This window comes from Hipposideros armiger, unplaced genomic scaffold, assembly GCF_001890085.2.
Source record: "Hipposideros armiger isolate ML-2016 unplaced genomic scaffold, ASM189008v1 scaffold_108, whole genome shotgun sequence".
Taxonomy (NCBI): Eukaryota; Metazoa; Chordata; class Mammalia; order Chiroptera; family Hipposideridae; genus Hipposideros; species Hipposideros armiger.
In genome coordinates, this window is record NW_017731458.1 from 748,997 (window position 1) to 767,240 (window position 18,244).

Here is an 18,244-nt window from a genome sequence, read left to right on the forward strand (position 1 = left end):
AAAATAATTTTATGGTTGGGGGTCACCACAACATGAGGAACTGTATTAAGGGGTCATGGCATTAGGAAGTTTGAGAACCACTGTGCTACGGTGTGGCAGCTGCTGGGAGGCTTAAGAAAGGAGGGCTAAGCCCGCAGAAACACTCCCAGTGGGCAAGGCACCTGCTTTGGGAAAGAAAGGAAGGTTGACCTGAATGAAAGCATCACAATTTTAAATCCTCAATTTGACTGTGAGCTCATGCTCGTTTTAAGTGTTCAGGCCCTTTTATGGGCCTGAGTGAACAGCTTTCCAAGGAGAGGGGCCAGGTGGGGAGGGCTTTGTGTACAGGCAGGTCAGGCCTTCTGTGAGCTGTGGGCTTGGACAGAGACCACCATGAAGCTGGTCTTTCTCACAGGAGCAAAAGCCGGCAAACTCTCAGAACGGCCGTGGCTGGCCTGAACGAGGAGAAAGCCGGAAGCGGGGAGACAGAAGGCAGAGGAGGGCTGCAGCTGGCAGCTCAGGGCCAGGCCAGGATCCTCACTGGGGACAAAGGCCAAGTTTGCATTTCCTCCAAGTCAAGGCAACTGGTCCAGGGGACATAAAGATAATAAACAGGGATTTCCCCAGGGAACATTAGGGCATATGCACCTGAGCTATGGGAGGGAGCTGGGGGGAGGAGGGGACAAAAGACTTTACTGATAGCTCTGAAGACAGGCTTCACAGCCTCCTTCTCTTGCCCATTCTAGTATTTTACCACCTCTGTTGAGTCAGTGGAACTCTCTCTTGCTTTAAGTATTTAGGGAGTAATGGACTGGTGTGTATAAGGGAAAATAACATCCCATATTTTATTCAATGCAGATGTGGGTGGTTCAAGAGTGGATTTAATGCAGATGAGGTTGGTTCAAGAATGGATTTAATGCTATCAATAAGGTAAGGTCATTTGGGTCTCCCATTTTAAATTTTGACCCATTAGCATCCCCTCCCTTTAATGTTTCAGCATAATTGCATTAATCACAATTGCTGCCAATGTTTAGACTTTTTATGTGCCAGTACTGAGTTAAGTACTTTACATGGAGTTCATAATTATTACAATAGTCCATTATCATAGGCATTATTCTCTCTCGCGTTACATATGAGGAAACTAGGGTGCAAAGAAGTGAAATATGTTTCTATAGCTAGTAAGTGGTGAAATAATATATGCCCCAACTATTTGGTTTTGTTCTTTTTTTTTTCAGCTGAGCCATCCTGCCACCTGTTGGCAGCTCAGTGGCTGCTCAGCTCGGGCCGGGACTCGAACCGCTATTGCTCAGAGCTCGCACTCTTGAGCAAACTCTTAACCAACTGAGCCACTCGGCCGGCCCCCAACTATTTGGTTTTGAATGACCTGAATGAACAGGTTCTTAAGATCCCATTCACTGAGTGCCTACTCTGTTCCAGATGGTTCATAGGTGGAACCTCATCTAATCGTCTCACCAGCTCCAGGAGGTAGGAATTATCTCTTCACACACACTGGGAGGTTCAATGATCTGTCCAAGGAGACACAGCTAGTCACTGGCAGGGCTGGGTGCGAAGCTAAGTCTGTCTGACTCCAAGTCCTCTCTATGTGCTTCTCCTTAGACCTTCCTCCATCTGCGCTCTCTCAGTCTTGGAAGGGATGTCAGCTGTCACCTTGCCTCTGATGGATCTCCCAATGACTGGGAGTTCCCTGCTTCTAACGGAATTTCATCTTCCTTAACGTGTTTTTTTTTTCCCTCCTTAAAATTGATGAAATCTACCTTGGATTAAATATCTAATAATACTGCCTTAAACCAAAGCACCATAAGAAACACTCTCATGTACGTTATTAATTTTCTTGTACATTAATTTGACTCTCACCACAACCCTATGCATTGGGCATTATCACCACCACTTTGCAAAGGTGGAAACAGACATGGTCAAGTGATGACCTGACTCCAATTTCAGTGCAGACTCTTTCCACTACACCAGGCTCCCCCTAAGTTCAAAGTCAAATTCAAACTGGGGGTCATGAGATAAGAGAGGAGAAGAGGGTTAGAGGTAAGTCAGACAGTCTTCCATTCCTTGACCACCTTGGAAGCCATCTTCCTCACCTGCCTCACTCCAGGGTTCTGCCTCCGTGACACACCCTCATTGTACCCTCTTGCGCTTAGATTTAAAACCTGGTTTGCTAACCACTAAAAATGAAAGATTAACAACAGGTCATGGTAAAAGGTAATGAGAACCGTAAAAGCACCTTTGGCCATTGCAAAAGGGGTTAGGTATCCTGTCTCGGTCTCTGTATTTTCCTGTGGGTGGGACAGCCCTTAACTAAGGGACACCCAACTTCTTGGCCCAGAAGTCAAGCTCAGTACCCATGATGGGTGATGGGACTCAGGTAGGAACCCAGGTGTCCCTCTAGACTAAGCCAGATCCCAGTGCTTCGGTCAGGAGGCACCTAGGTGGAACCAGAGACATTAGGAGCCTCTCACATCCTGAGGACAGTCAACTCTTGGGAGGGAGGTGGAGTTCTCACTCGGCTCTTTAGTCAACTGGGATGACAGTTCCCCAGGACAACTGTGGGCTGGAAGAGGCTTGCGTCTAAACCCTAGCAGGGCTTTGGGAATGCCCAAAGCCATCCTAGGATGCTTGTCCTGGATCCCCTAGAAAGCAGGAACCTAACAGAGCTCAGGTCTGAATTAACAGCTCCCAGGTTGCCTTCAGTACCCGTTTCTAGTTACCCACCTGAGCTGCAGCCTTTTGATCGCCACAGAGCGTGCAGGGCCAGTGATACAGAATCCTGTGTGACACAAGTGTGGACAGCATGGAGGCAGGTTGAGCGCCTCCCAGGTGGAGCAGAACACCCCCTGATTATTTCATATAAGGTTACTTCAGGGTCCACTGCCAAACAGAAACTGAGAGGGTACACTTCAAAGAGTGGTCACTGGGTGTCACTGCTGCTTCTTGGGCAAGTGCCCTTATGGCTTAGCTAAAGTTAAACGGTGCTGGAGAGAGAAAATGCCTTCTTTTTTTTTTTTTTGCTGAGCCATCCTGCCACCTGTTGGCAGCTCAGTGGCTGCTCAGCTCGGGCCGGGACTCGAACCGCTGTTGCTCAGAGCTCAAACTCTTGAGCGAGGAAAATGCCTTCTTTGAGACTCACTTGACCAGCCTGATGTCTTCCATGTCTTCTGCAAACATCGCAACGTGCTCACTTGCATCCCCCACCCTCCTGGCTGGCCTGGATTGCACAGTCCAGCATGGAGTTGCTCCCTTGCCCTTCTCTCCTTCCTCAGCCCACTGTGCAGAACTCAAACTCTGCATTCTCCACGTGGCACTGGAGCAGATACATGGGCTGGAGAATGTCACGCAGAAATATAGGCTTTGCTTTCGATTCGTAATTACAGATCTTAAACAGGTGCTCATTCCTAGTTAGCAATCTGTCCATAGGTGTCCAAGTCTCACTCCCTTATTCCCTTAGATAATAACTTCATATCTTATCTTTAAACCTTCCATGCCCCACCTCCACTTTCATTGCTTCATCAGAAAGAAAAAAATAGGCACCAACTTTCTCATCTTTTCATCACCGTATCTCTAAACTCACCCACGTCTATCGTACACATCTCCTCTTTCACTTCTACTCTGAATCTGATCTCCCTTCACATTCTCAAGGTCTTGGATCCTTTGCCTTTTTCTACCTTCTTCCAAATTAATCTCTCTCTCTATCCTGGAGAATTTCCATCAGCAAACAATTAAGTTCTAACATCGCTCATCTAAAAAATCTCTCTGTATACTATGATGTTCTGGCTCCTGGCCTGTGTCTCTGTTGTCTTTCAGTGCTAAATTGCTCCTTCAACACCATCCAAAAAGCTGTCTCCACTGACTACTTCCCATTCACTCTCCAACCTGCTCAGATCTGTCCAATACCCACCCTGCTCCAGCGAATTGACTTCTCAAGGTCACTATGATCTCCATGGCATCAAATGCAATGGACATAATATCTCCTTGTACCATTCTCCTTCAGATTGTGCCCAGCCGACCAGACCACTTCTCCCTCTCTTGGCTTTCACAACATCACCCCCTCCTGATGTCTCAGATTTCTCTTCCTTAGTTTCTTTGTCGGTTCTCCACTATCTGATTCTAAATATTAGAATTTCTTTGCTCTTGGTTTTGGATCATCTTCTCTTTTCCTTTTTACCCCATCTTCCTAGGTAATCCCACCCATCCCTGCTGGTTTGTATATCACCTTTTTATTCTAATGGTGCCCAAATTTGTATCTTTGGTCCAGACCTACCTATTTGACCTATCTCCATTTGCATAATTCACAGTTATTTAAAAGTTAACATGTCCATATGGAATTCTCATGTCCAGAATGGAATTCTCTCCCCAAACACCTGTCCTCCTTTCTGTAGTCTTCTCTGTCTCTGGAACTGACCAGTATCCACTGCACTGCTCAAGCTCAAAATCTAGGAATCATCACTTTTCCCTTCACTTCACATATCCATTCCATTAGCAAATACTACTGATTCTATCTCAAATTCATTTCGATTCTCTTCACTTCTTTCCATCTTGACTGCTACCCGCACTCATGCAGGCCATCATCAACTCTCTACTAAACTCCTGCAAAATATTTCTAACTAAACTTCCCAAGTCCACACTCTCTTCAATCTGTTCCTTTAAAAAAAATTATTGGGGAATTGGGGAGGGGAACACAGTTGGGGAATTGGGGAAGGGGAACAGCCAAGTTGTTGTCCTTCAATCTTAGTTGTGGAGGGTGCAGCTAGCTCAGCTCCAAGTCCAGTTGCCATCTGGCCACCTGTCAGCAGCTCAGGGCAGCTCAGCTCAAGGTGCCGTGTTCAGTCTTAGTTATGGGTGGGCATAGTCCACCACCCCATGCGGGAGTTGAACCAGCAACCTTGTTGTTAGGAGCCAGCTGAGACATCCTGCCACCTGTTGGCAGCTCAGTGGCAGCTCAGCTCGGGCGCAACTCACTGGCCCATGTGGGAATCGAACTGGCGACCCTGTGCTCAGAGTACGCGCTCTTAACCAACTGAGCCACTCGGCCAGCCTTCTTCAATCTGTTCTTTACATAGCAACCAAGAGTGATGGAAATGTTCTGTATCTTCATGTAAAACTGAAGAGTGCTTAAGATTTGTACACTTTACTGTAGTTTACATGTCAATGAAAACAAAACAACTAAATCAGATGTCAATTCCCTAGATAGAATCCTTTGGTGGCTTCACACCATCCTTGGAATTGAAACCAACCCCTGCATGACTTGGCCCCAGGCCTTTTCTCCAACCTCATCCTCTACTACTGTACTTCTCCCTTGCTTGCTAAAACCAAGCTGGCCTGATTTCTTTATTGTAGTTCTCTATCAAGCTAAAAACTTTTCTGAGTGCCCCAGGACCTTTGCTCAGACTGTTGTTCCCTTAGCCCACAGTCCCCATGCTTAGCACCCTCTCTTCCTTTGTTTCACCTACCCAGGCTTTCCCAGACCTCCACATCTAAAGCACATCATCCTGTTTACTTTTTCTGCTCCTAAGTGATTGTATTTTTACAATACTATTATAACTGTCTTTTCCACAGTCGGGACCAGCATATACATTTGACAGACACTTATTACATACAAGCTATTACGCTAAGTGCTACACAGATAACCAACACCATGAGTCGTATACTCAAAGAGCAAATGGGACCTTTTTCACTTTATTTTTTAGTTCCTATAAATCAAGGTCGGGGTGCTTAAATTTTAAAAATCATCAGTTTCTTCCAGTGCCACAGCCTCCGCCCTTGGGTTGAAGTCGAGGAGAGAGATGGCAAGTATAAAGTGCTACAGGTTGAATTGTATCCTCTAAAAAGACAAGAGTTAGGGCCGGCCGAGTGGCTCAGTTAGTTAAGAGCTTGCTCAAGAGTGTGAGCTCTGAGCAACAGTGGTTCGAGTCCCGGCCTGAGCTGAGCTGTCGCTGAGCTGCCAACAGGTGGCAGGATGGCTCAGCTAAAAAAAAAAAAAAGGCAAGAGTTAATATCAAAACAGGGGAGAAGCCTGCCTAAGAAAAAGGTAAAAGCCATAGACAAGAAGCATCACACACACACACACACAAGATAAATGCCTTTTCTTTATTATTATTATTTTTCACAAATGAAGTCAGAGGCTAAAAATACATGGTCCAGGCATCCAGGCGTCCAGCATCAAGACTCCTGGGGCAGCAGGCACTTCTCAGAGACCTTGTCTCCCAACACAACCCATGGACGTATCTGATTTTTTTGACAAGTGCAATCATTTCAACAACAGGGCCATTCAGAACCACTTCATTTATTCAAAAGCTCTTCCGTGAGGATCTCTGCTTGACTGCTTCAAGAAGCTCTCTGCTGGTGACAGCCCTTCTGTGGTTGTAGAAGGAGAGCTTCACTGCCTCCAGGCTAACCCACTCCAGTCACCAATCCTCCAGAGAGCACAGCGCATCTAAAACTCAGGAGCACCCACTGAAGCCAGTGTGGACCTGGGAGAGAAGTGGCACAAGGGTGGGACAGGGAAGTGAAGGCTTCCCCTAGTGAGCGATCTGAGGTCTAACCCAGCACCCGTGGTTTCCATGGATTCATGCACCCGTGGAACCACACAAGCCACCCAAAGGGACAACGGTAGGGATGTGATGAAAGGAACCAGCCCATTTTTCTATCAACTGTCTCTGAGGGAAGGGGGATGGGGGGGGGATTTGTAGCTGGTGAGAAAGATAACCCTTATCTGGATAATACAGACAGACTACCTCTCGTCACGTCAACTTTTGTGCTTCAGTTTCTCCTACTGGAATCAGAGTTAACATCCAACACCTTCGGAGGACAGACAATATAATTTTAGGTTAGCGTGTCCTGTCACACTCTGTGCCTCACGTCAATAAGCCTTTTACTTTAACACGTCTCCGTTTCCAGCCTTCCTGCCCTGTGCCAACATGATCTCCGGCCAAGCTGGGAAACTCACTCTTCCTCTGATGGATGTGTCCCTGTGCTTTCCAGTCTCCATGCCACTGTGTATCTGTCACCTTGACCTACCATGCCCACACCCAACCCCAACTTTCAAATCCAATCTTTCATTGAAGGCTTCTCCCCCAAATGCCACCTCCTGCTTATCTACATTCCTCACAGCCTTACTGAGTCCCTCCTGCCACTGAGGACCAGAGTGCTGTGTTCTCAGACCCGTCCATTATCACGCGCTGCTATGTCATTAGTGTTCTTGTCTCAAGTGAGAGAGGCAGCTGAAGTAGTAAAAAACAAAAACAAAAAAACGTTGCCCTGAGAGTCACCCACCCAGGGCTCTCATTCTAACTCTGTCTGGATATGAGACGTCATGTAAGCAGGTCATAGTCTCACACTGGGTCTCAGTGTCTTCTCCGTGAAAGGAAAGGCTTGTAGCAGAATTCGAAAAGTTTCTCCTGGCTCTAATAACGTACAAGTATCTCCTTCACGCCTCCACCAGGGTTGCTAGCCCCTTTACACTAGAGACCGCATCTGAGCTTCCTCAGCAGAACTGGCTAGACGCTCAATGCCTTTATCCAACCAACACCTTGTTTGAGTCCCACAGTGTCCTGAGAGGTTGACCTGAGGTACAGGCTCAACCCTTTGGAGGCTTGAAAAAGCAGACTGGCCTGCCAGACCCATGCAGTTGAGGACAGGTCAAGTTAAGACTAAAGATTAGAGGACTGCTTGGTGCAAGTACTTCCATGGAGGGCCCTTCCCGCCAAAGGCAGGATCGCAGCAGTGGTTCTCAACTGGGGATGATTTTGCCTTCCGGGGGATATTGGGCAATGTCTGTGGCCATTTTTGGTTGTTACCACTGGGATGGAGGGTGTTCCCAACGTTTAGTGGGTAGGGGCCAGAGTTGCTGAGCAACCTCCTACAATGCACAGGACAGTCCCCCACAACAAGCAGTTATCCAGCCCCATAATGCCATATGCTGTGGCTGACACACCCTGCTCTGTATCACATACCTTCTCTCCTCCTGCCTTTCCTTAATCCCATTTTCCCTTCTCCCAGGATAAGCAACAGGTTCCAAATGATGCTACTGGAATACAGGGGGCTTTGGTACAATTACACCCATGAACACTCAGCCTTGCTTCACTGTCATGTGGAAGTAAAATCCCAAATCAAGCCTTTGCACATCTTTCACAGAATCTTCTTACTCTCTTCCCCACAGCTTCTTGTGAATGGGAAGACTTTCCCAATTTTGTTTTCTGTAATATGTATGTGATGGGGTGTGATGGGGTGGGAAGAAAGAAGGAATAAAGGTGTCTTCCCACTTTAGGTACATTCCAGTACAGAGGACCATTTAAGGAAACCCTTCTATATGCAACTCTTCAAAGTGACAGAACAGACTCAGTGGTGAATCCCCCGTCTATAAGAAAAGGGGAGGGCATTTAAGAATCAGTTTACAGATTGCCTGTCAACAGATACAAGAAAGAGAGACACTAAGAGCTCAGGTGTTCAGGGCTGCTGCCAACAGAAAGGAAGCCAAGGGGAGAAGATAGCAGCCGTCGGCAGATCCAGTTAACAGAAGTTGTCTGCACACAACTCTTTAGGAGCTCAAACGCGTGAAGAAGGACTCCTGTGTCAGAATAAGTTGAAATCAAGAACACACCCAAGGCCATTAACACGATACCTATCTTGGCCATTCTAAACTTCCACAAAGAGAGTCCCAACTCACTTGCTTTAGGATTTTCCCCATGTAGCCAAAATAGGCCTCTTTCTTCTTCTTCCTCTTCTTCCCAAAGGCGGAGCTGGCCCAGCCATACTTCTTTCTGGCTGGGATATAAGTTTTAATCTTCTAGGGAATCGTAGGCAAATGAAGTGTATGCGGAAGGCTTAATCCTTACACTCCTGGCTCAGAGCACTAGCTGTAAGCAAGTGTATGCTCCGAAGAGGTTTTATAGGGAGAGCGGAAAGGCACGCTTTCCTAATAAAAATGGGTGATTAGTGAATGTACTTGCCACAGATGAATGGTCTCAGGACCCTTAAGAGACATGAGGTGTAGAGTCGAAAGCAGGATTGTGTTAAATCCCTGAAAGGTGCATGAGGCAGGAAACTCAAAATCTTAAGCTTCCTTCTGCACTATCCCACGTGAAAGAGAAAGTGGCCACTCTGATAATAATGGCCATCCGTGTTCCAGGCAACACTTGTCTCAGAAGTTATTCTGTCTATGTGTCTAACTCCAGGTGTTCCAACAGTGGTTTTTAGCCACAAATTTTCAGTTCAGAAGGACTGGGAGTGGAATCCTGGAAACTGCATTTTCCCAGAGCAGCCCAGGTAGATTTGGGATTCTAATCTAATGACCAGGCAGATTTGGGATTCACTGGTCTAGAAAACCTTCCCAAAGCAACTACACAGGGTTTGAGGTTGGGACAGCTCTTCATGGGCATTATGCTTATGCCCTATGCGGCTGTGTTTGCATTGGGAAAGAAATGTACGTCCTGAAAGGCAAGTACATACCTGGTTATGCAATAGCAATCAGTAACTCAGGTGACAAAACATGACTAGAAAAGCCAGGAAGTTACTGTGCCTTATGCTGAACGTTGAGAAATTGTAGATAGAGAGGCTGTGAACTCCCTGTAATTAGTATATCAGTTCAGCTACAAGGAAGTGGCCAGTCTGACAGGAACCAACAGATAAGAGGATACCAGCGAGCCAGGGTGTCAAAAGAAAGGAAGAACCAGAACAGAACAAACACTCTTTCCTTCCCCATCTGGTTAGGAGCCCACCAAAGCCCTGGGGGGGGGGGCAGAGGGAAGACTGATGGATAATGGTATTGTCAGCTTACATTCATGGAGCCCAACTATGTCCCAGACCCTATGCTAAGTGCTTAACATACTTTATCTCATTTGATTACCATAGCAACACTATGAGGTAAGATATTAATATCATTCTCACTTTACAGAAGCATCTCAGAGGGCATAAGTGACTTGCCCGGGTCACCTACAGTGCACATGTGGCAAAACCTGCCCCTGAGCCTTTGCTGCTACTCCACACGCCACCACCTTCCAAACCTGAACATCAGAGCCCCACCACCCTTGTAGCTACACGTAAATGCTCTGCACCGTTGCTACATGTGTTTGTTTCCTGATGGAGAACTTTGAAAGTAACGTATCCATAGGGCAGGCCCTATTAATTCTTCTGAATTAATCCTTTGATAACAACCACAACAGAAGCTGAACTGAATGCTTCTATGAAAGGCAAAAGTGGTTCCCTATGACATGGGTGTCAAAGCCATGTCCCACCCCCCACCCCACTCCTCATTCCACCAGCTCCATCTCTTGTTACGTCTCTATTTAAACATGTTAACGGATGCACAGAGCTTATATTATATGATGCAGTGCATTAGGAGTTTTCATGCAAAGAAGTAAATACAAACTGGCAGGTATCATCAAGGGATGGCGCACTTCACTGGACTGGGGTAATGGGAAGGGTCAGGGCAGGAGGGAACTGTCCCGGGACTATAATGTCAGGAGGAGAGCACTGGGGAAAGGGGAAGAAGAACAGATGTGGTGTTGCAGTGGGAGTGTGTAGCACAGAAGTCCTGGCCAGATAGCATGAACTCATTCAGAAATATTCTGCCAGTTTTGATCCCTTCCCAAGTGCAAGGCCCGTGACCATACATAGAAATGGTAATAAATTCCCAACAGGAATCACAAAAGTCACACAGGAGAAACTCATAGAGTGATCAGAAGACTCACAGGCAGACATTAGAACTCTTAGCATGCTAAGAAGGACAGGCAATAAATTATTACCTGCTACTAACTTCCCTATCCTGGAGACAAAGGAAGCAATTTCGCTAATAGCAATGCAAACCTATATTTACTGAGTGCTTACTACCTGCTTTGAATTATATGAAGTACTTTATAGTCATCATTTCATAGTTTTACTACTCAGAGATGGGTTTTATTGTCTCCCTAATAAAGATAAGGAAACTGAGGCTTATACAGATGAGCTAGTTTGTTCAAGGTCATACAAGTAGTAAGTTGCAGAGCTAGGAATCAAACTCTGGTGTGAGTCTGATAGCAAAATTCCCATCACTATTTCTCCAGGTTAGGCTCCCTGCCCACTGGCATCAGACTCTCCTGGGCTGCTAATTAAAATGAAGATCCTCAACCCCCATCCTGAGCCTCTGGTTCAGGGACCTGAAGTTTTGATGCCACTGCACCACCACAACCTCCCAAGTATGGGGAAAAGACTGCCTTGAGCCCAAGCCTATTTAGTACAGAAGAGCTAACTAGAGACTTGAAAAGCACAGGAACTTGGAAAGGAGGAGAAAGTGACTGTGACATGGCTAGGGGACAAGCACCGTCAGACATAGACCTTCGAAACGGAGGAGGCAGAGTTCCAAGAGATCTGAGGAAACAGAGTTAGGATTCTGTGGGTAGAAATTCTACAAGTCAGACCAACTCAAGAAAAACAGGAGGCTCTTCCTTAACTGGCTATGACCTTGGCTTCCCTCCTGGGTTACAGTTCCCTTCCACCTGGTCCTCTCTTGGTGGAATATCAGCTCTAAAGGATAAATCAAGCTCACAAATAGGAATAATGAGTAACAAGAGGAGAAGACGGGACGGTTGGGAGCTGGTTGGCACACAGGGCATGGAGTGAGCCTGGGCAGTGATTCAGGAGTAAGGCTGAGTGAAATGGAGTTGGAATCTTCTTTTATGTGGAGATGTCTACAGGGGATTGAGGCGGGGGGGGGGGGGGGTGGGGGCTCATGAGTCAAATGGTCCAGGCAGGTCTCGGCCTCAGCATATCGTATTGGGGGTTCAGGCATCGGGTGGGATATTGGATTACATGGCCTCTGAGGTTCTGTGGATTCTCCTTTTAAATCCTTGAAACTTTCCCCCTGTATCGTTTCTTTAGGGTTAGGTTGTCAGAATTTGGATACAAGTACTGCTATTATTTCTACCTCTAGATAATCTGATTAATCCAATTGGAAAAAGTCAGAGGGTCCCACTGTGCATTTTAATGTCAATTTATTTCAAGATCTTAATGCTAGGAGATGGGTGATGCTGCATCTCACCAGCTGAGAAACTCTGGGAGACTGGCAGGAGGAAAGGGGATTTGGGAGGCAAATTAGAAGATGTCACTTTGAGTATGATGTCACATTCTTCCTGGAATGTCAATTCTATAGACACTAACACAATGTTACTGGTGGGTGATACTAGTTCTGACTACTCACTACTTTGTCAAGCTGGAGGCAAGAAAGGAATTGGAATTTTCCCCACCCCGAGCAATATCTTCTCTAACCACTACTCCAAGCTTTTGGAAGAGGATAAAAAGGGCATGTGGAAAAGGAGGACATCAGCCCCCGACTTAGAGTAGGGTATAGTGCTGGGGTTACTCAGAGGAGGTCTAGGATGTCCTCCCTTCTTCTCTTTACTCCTCCTCGTGCACATTGTCTCACAAATACACAGACGTCCACGTTGGGTGGCAGAAATGACCCGCTACCCAAATCAGAAGTTGTCAGTTCTGGCCTCAGCTCTACCAGTGCCTCACTCTGACCTAGTCAAAGTCAATTGCTGTTCCTGAGACTCAGTTTCCCCAACTGTAGAGGAAGTGTATGTTTGATTATAGGACCACGAAGATTCCTCAGAATCTTCAAACTCTGGTCTGCACACCGACAGCAGCAGCCTCGCTTAGGGATCTTGTCAAAGTGCAGGTTTTGATTCACTCGGTCAAGGATGGCTCCTGAGACTCTGCATTTCTAACAAGTTCCCACGTGATTCTTTTCTTCTTAAGAGAAGTAAGCTTTTATTTCCTTGTTTCACAAATAAAGCTGGCTGTGCAGACCCAAGCGATTCTTATACACTTTCAAGTTTGAGACGTCCTGCCTTAAGATATCATCAATCCATGAACTGACTGGGGATGTGCCTTTTGGCTTGCCTATCGCACGCCCACATTTCCTAGCTCTGGGGCTACTTCCAGTGGCCAAAACAGTTTGAGACTTAGCGGTGTCCTAACTTTGGGCTTAGAGAAATGCCACATGCTCCTCAAAATATACCACTACTGGATCTATACACACATCTACTAATCAACTAACCCACCAATTAATTCACCTGTTCTATTCAAGAAATACCTGAGGGACACCAAGGCACAGCTTGAGGGCTCAAAATAAAAGGATGAGTAGTGCATGGCACCTGTCCTAGGAAGTGTAGGGACATGCCCAAACAGCCAACTCCACCTCAGTGTCATCAGCACCTACATAATTAGCAAAGATGATACATTCCGGTGAAATGTTTATAGTCAGAAAGTATGTTGTCATAGGCAGAAAAAATGCTGGAGGCCGTCCCAGGCAGCGTCTGCCTCCACCAGCTGACTGTCTTTCCTATGGCGTTACATCTGTGGATCCTCTGCCCACAGAGGAGGATGTGCTCTTGGGACAGTCCCCGGCTAGTGACTCACAGGATACTGCCAGTGATGACTTACTTAAATTCTTCTCTGTTCCCCAATGATGAGGACCTATGAAGTAACCCTTCCTTTAGCTCAGGGGTTCTTACCTTGGGATCCATAGACAGGTTATTTTGGGTAGGGGTGTGGGGGAAGACTCCACGTGCAAGCTGTTTTGTGTATGTGCTTAATACATTTGCCTTGGGAGAGAAAGTCCATGCGTTTTCTCATCAAAGGGTGATGAAAGCTAACCATTGAGAACCAGTGCCTTGTTACTGTCCACCTGCTGCCCCAAGACCCTAGCAGTGGCAGCCCCTTCCTTCTCCTTTTCCTCCTCCATCTCCTCCCCACTTCAGCTGGTATCTCCAAACTTCCTCTGTGCTTAGCTTGATACGTTAAAAGGAGCTCTGTCTGCTTTATCAGCCATTCCAAAGAGCTAAGGAAAGATATTTGTCCCCAACCCAACACTATCACAAGTAAGCACAGCTGGGCTACAGGGACAGTGGGGAAAGAAATTCCTGGAACCCAGAACCAGATCTTTAGTAATTGGCTGGCTGATTCTCTGTCTTTACTTGCTAGAGGTGAGAAGATGAAAAATTTAAATCCTGTTCTGGACTTATGGTTTATGACAGTGATCTCTGCTATGAAAACTCCCTTTCCTTTAGACCTGTGAGATGTCAATACGGTGAAAGGCAGGGTGAGGAAGCGGGGGAGAGGGGTCCACAGGTGGGCGAGTTATCAATGACACCAGGCAGGCAACTGTTGGGTGCGTTTCTACTTTAAAAAACTTGGGCTTCAGAAACCATAGAGAACATACATGCTGTCTTTGATGTTGCATTCTTAGTTCAAGCCAGCCTTATGCATGAAAAAGGAAGAAGTGTATGTCTTGAATAATATCTAAGGCAGAGAATTCCATATCATCTCTATATGGTTGTGAGTGCATCATGAAGTTATTTTGCAACATAAATTTGCCTTTCTACTTCTGCTCTAGAATGACCGGGGTTTAGAAAATAAATGTGTAAAACACCCTTCGAGTATGCTGTGTGACCGTTTTTTCCCTAGCCTTTCCTCTTGTGTCTTGCAGGACTCCTGCTGAAATGAGTTGTCTTTGCAGATGCAGAACACCTGGTACAGAAAGGGAAGGTGGGGCAGCCCAGAAGCATTCTGGGAAAGTAGAATGGGAGAAAACATTGGCTGTGGAAAACTCAGAGTTGATTTTCATGGATAACCTAGAGCATAGGCTCTACGGCAGCTGTCAACTGCAGAAAGGTTTTCAGAACAACAGCTTTTGTTCAGTGTGAACATAGAGTGTGCAGGCCTGGCCCCAGGGGAAATGTGAACACAGCCCTGAGAGCTGCTTCCAGGGACAGGAGATGAGTATGAGATACATGCCACACAAAGACTGATTTTAATGCAGAAACTCCACCAAGGGGGGTGGATTTACAACCTCACATGACAAAAGCCATTGAGTCACAGACCATTCCGTATTCATGTATAGAGCGAGTGTTTCTTCAGAGCTTCACACCCTAGGCGCTGTGCCACTGGGTGCCGGAGTTATATCCAAGAACAGAACAGACACAGCTTCCAGCCCTCATGGCCCTGACAGTCTAATAAGAGATGTGGTCAACAGGCTCAAGTGCATTCAGTGCTGTCACAGAGATGACACTTCCAGGATGCTGTGGGAACACAGAGGAGGGACGGCCAAGCCTGGCTTAGGGGATCAGGGAAGGCTTCTTAGAGAAAATGATGTTGAGGCTGAGATCGAAGGCAGGAGCAGAAGTTAGCTGGGCCGTCGAGGTGAGGCATGACAACAGGGAAGGGAATTTCAGGCAAAGACTAGGAAGTACCCCTTCTGCAGCACATGGCCGTATTTGATGACTAAGGTAAACTTTAAATTATTTTGTTTTTAGAATTGTCTGTTCAGTGTTTATAATCTCCTACCACATCTATGGCAACCAGAGCTAACAGATATTCTGTACCCGAGTTTTCAAAGCATGTGCTGGTTTTTCAGTTCTGGAAGGTCTGCAAATTCCTGATGTGACGTTCTAAAACATGTTATTTGGAGTCTTTAAAATAAACTTTTTAAAGATTTTTGAACAGTTATTTAAATTGTTATTTGATTCTTAACTTTATATTTTGAAAAAATCTCAAACTTACAGAAAAGTTACAGGAACAGTACTTTTAAAAAGCACCCATATATTCTGTAACTATATTCACCATTTAACATTTTGTTATAATTGCTTTATTCATTTATATCTACCTACATATATATATATATCCAACACACTTTTATTATTATTATCATTATTATTATTATTATTATTATTATTGTATCATACTGTCTTTGCCAAACAATTTGAGAAATCATACCCTTTATCCCTTTAGGTGTCACCTAGGAACAAGGACATTCTCTAATAGAATCACAGTACAATTATCAAATTCAGGAAAACTATGACACTAGCTATACTACTATCTACTAGAAAGTCTACATTCAAATTTCACCCATTGTCCCAATAATGCCCTTTACATTTCTCTAGTTTGAGATTCAGTCCAGGCCACACATTGCCTTTAGTTGTGGTGTCTCTTAGGGGTCCTTTAACCTGGCCTAGTGCCTCAGCCTTTCTTTGTTTTTCATGCCATTTATATTTTTGAAGAGTATAGATTGGTTGTTTTATAGAATGCCCCTTAATGGGGGTTTATTTGATGCTTCTTCGTGGTTAGATTTAGTGGACACATTTTTAGGAGGTAGGGGATGTTACGTCTTTTTTAGGAACTCACATCACTCATCACACCACTCATGACATCAGTGTGTCTCATGACTGGTGAGGTTAACTTCTACTTTTCGGGTGTTGGTATATTTTCAATTGTAACACATACATATCCAAATGTGTTTATATTCAAATTTTATCACAATGGAAATTAATGATGCACTAATCTGCTCTACGTTACCTGTTTGAATGCAGACTTCAGTGTTTAGTTTCCCCTGCCATCTCTGCATATATTAGAACTTCCTGTAAATGTGTCATTGATTAATGAGACCGTAGCTGTGTGTTGGCCTTTAAAAAGGCTGGATGTAAAATTGTAGGAGTAACAGATTTCTGCTTAGCCATGTAAATCAGCATTTTCTTGACACTGTAAAACCAAAACAACATACAAAAGTAACCTGGGATCCTGAGGCTGATTTAAGGGGATGGTGAGCCCCAATGGGTTCATCAAAAGAGCCTCATTGGTCTCAATCCCTGATTTTATTCTAATCTGGGCTATTAAGATAAATACATAAATTACTCTGTGTATATTGTGTGTGTGTGTGTGTGTGTGTGTGTGTGTATTTTTTATATATACATTGGGCTCCTATATAAGATATTGATTAAAACAAGAGGTCCCTTGTCTTGGCCATTTGAAAAACATAGCTGCTTACCACTATAGATCAAATCACCGTATAACCTTTTAACAACCCCAGGGCTTGGGAAACACACATATAGTACAGTATATCCATTTACTAATGGATTATTCAGCATGGCTCCTGGTTATTCCAAGTTGCACAAAGTTTGAGATTTCTTTCTTTGCTTTTTGAAATTCAGTGCTCTTTGTGTCAAAACATACCAATACAAACATTTTAGGAATGTACCACACTCTAATCGCCTGCTTAGCCACTGACCGACCCACACAAATGACCCAAGCAAAGAACAGTCCTACCTTGGAAAGGATCTAGCCCCGAGGTCTTATTCCACGAATGAGGGCACTGAGATCCAGAGAGGTGTCTTTGGAAGAAGGTGAGCTGCTAGTGGTAGTCAGGCTGTGGCTCTGCCGATGCCGGGGGTTGAGGCAGCTTTTCGATGGCAGAGGTGCTCCCTTGGGCGGCGATCAAAATGCCTTCTTCTCTCTCTTGGCCAGGGTGGGTTGTTGGCAGCAGAAGCAGTCCTTGAGCAGGGTCCCTGGGGTGGTTTACTCATCTCAAATTCAGCCACCGAGATGGAGCCCATCTAGATTCCCTAGTAGATTTTGGAATAAAAGATGGTACAAGCAGAAATAGCGCTGAAGAGGAGCTGCCTTAGAAAGCCATTTATCATACATTTTCTTTGGGAAAATGCAGTCTAAGTTCCAAAAGCATTTTCCAACCTCAACCAATGTATCTATGTATTGGATACCACTTAAACTCATTCCATTCCATTGAGCTATTGTGGATTTCATATGTCTATGTGCAAGGCAGTACAATAGCTCCTCAGCAGGTGCCAAGGGGGACATGGGGAAGTTTAGGACATGTCCCCATGTTCAGGAAACCTACAATAATTCCCGGGAGATGATACATACATACATTAAACACTTCAATATAAGAGGATGTTGGATGACATGCACGGATGAGTGGAAGAAAAAAGTGGATTCTGGAACATTGGAGAAAGAAAGCAGTCTGCCATGTAGCTAAAAGCTGGGGCTCATAAGTCAAATCACTTGGATGAAACTGAAGCTTCCCCACTTCCTAGCAAGAAGTGTGACACGTTACTTAAATTCTGTAAGGCACTTAGGACAGCTCCGCTCATTTTTGTTGTCCCCAACACGTTAGCTATTATCTCTCCGTCTGAGCGTGAACCATCATTTCAAGGATGGAGAGGACGTGAGCAGAGGAGCAAGGGTGGGCTTCGCGGCAGGGCGATACAATCATAATGAATGATCCTCGCGAAAAGCTCCACGAGCTCCTTTCGTTAACTTGGTTGCCATTTACCAAGCACCGGCGGGAGGCGGCAATCGGGAATCCGGATTCCACCCACCCTCCCACGTCCTCGCTCCTTGGCACCGCCCCCACGAGATCCCAGCGCCGGTCCCCAGGGGCGTTTTTTCCCTAGCCTTTCCTCTTGTGTCTTGC

The 18,244-nt window shown here is 45.5% G+C and overlaps 1 long non-coding RNA gene across 2 annotated transcripts in view; it reads right to left on the minus strand.

The window, feature by feature from the left end:
- Window positions 1-14,708: 14,708 nt before the first annotated feature.
- Window positions 14,709-18,244, minus strand: part of LOC109385153 (uncharacterized) — a 4,133-nt gene continuing 597 nt past the window's right edge. The window contains exons 2-3 of one of the 2 annotated variants that reach the window (XR_002124564.1): window positions 17,080-17,375; window positions 14,709-15,167 (exon numbers count right to left, since the gene is read on the minus strand). This is a non-coding gene — a long non-coding RNA (uncharacterized LOC109385153). The remainder of the gene's footprint in view (window positions 15,168-17,079; window positions 17,376-18,244) is intronic. The other variant, XR_002124563.1, reaches the window with a different exon arrangement.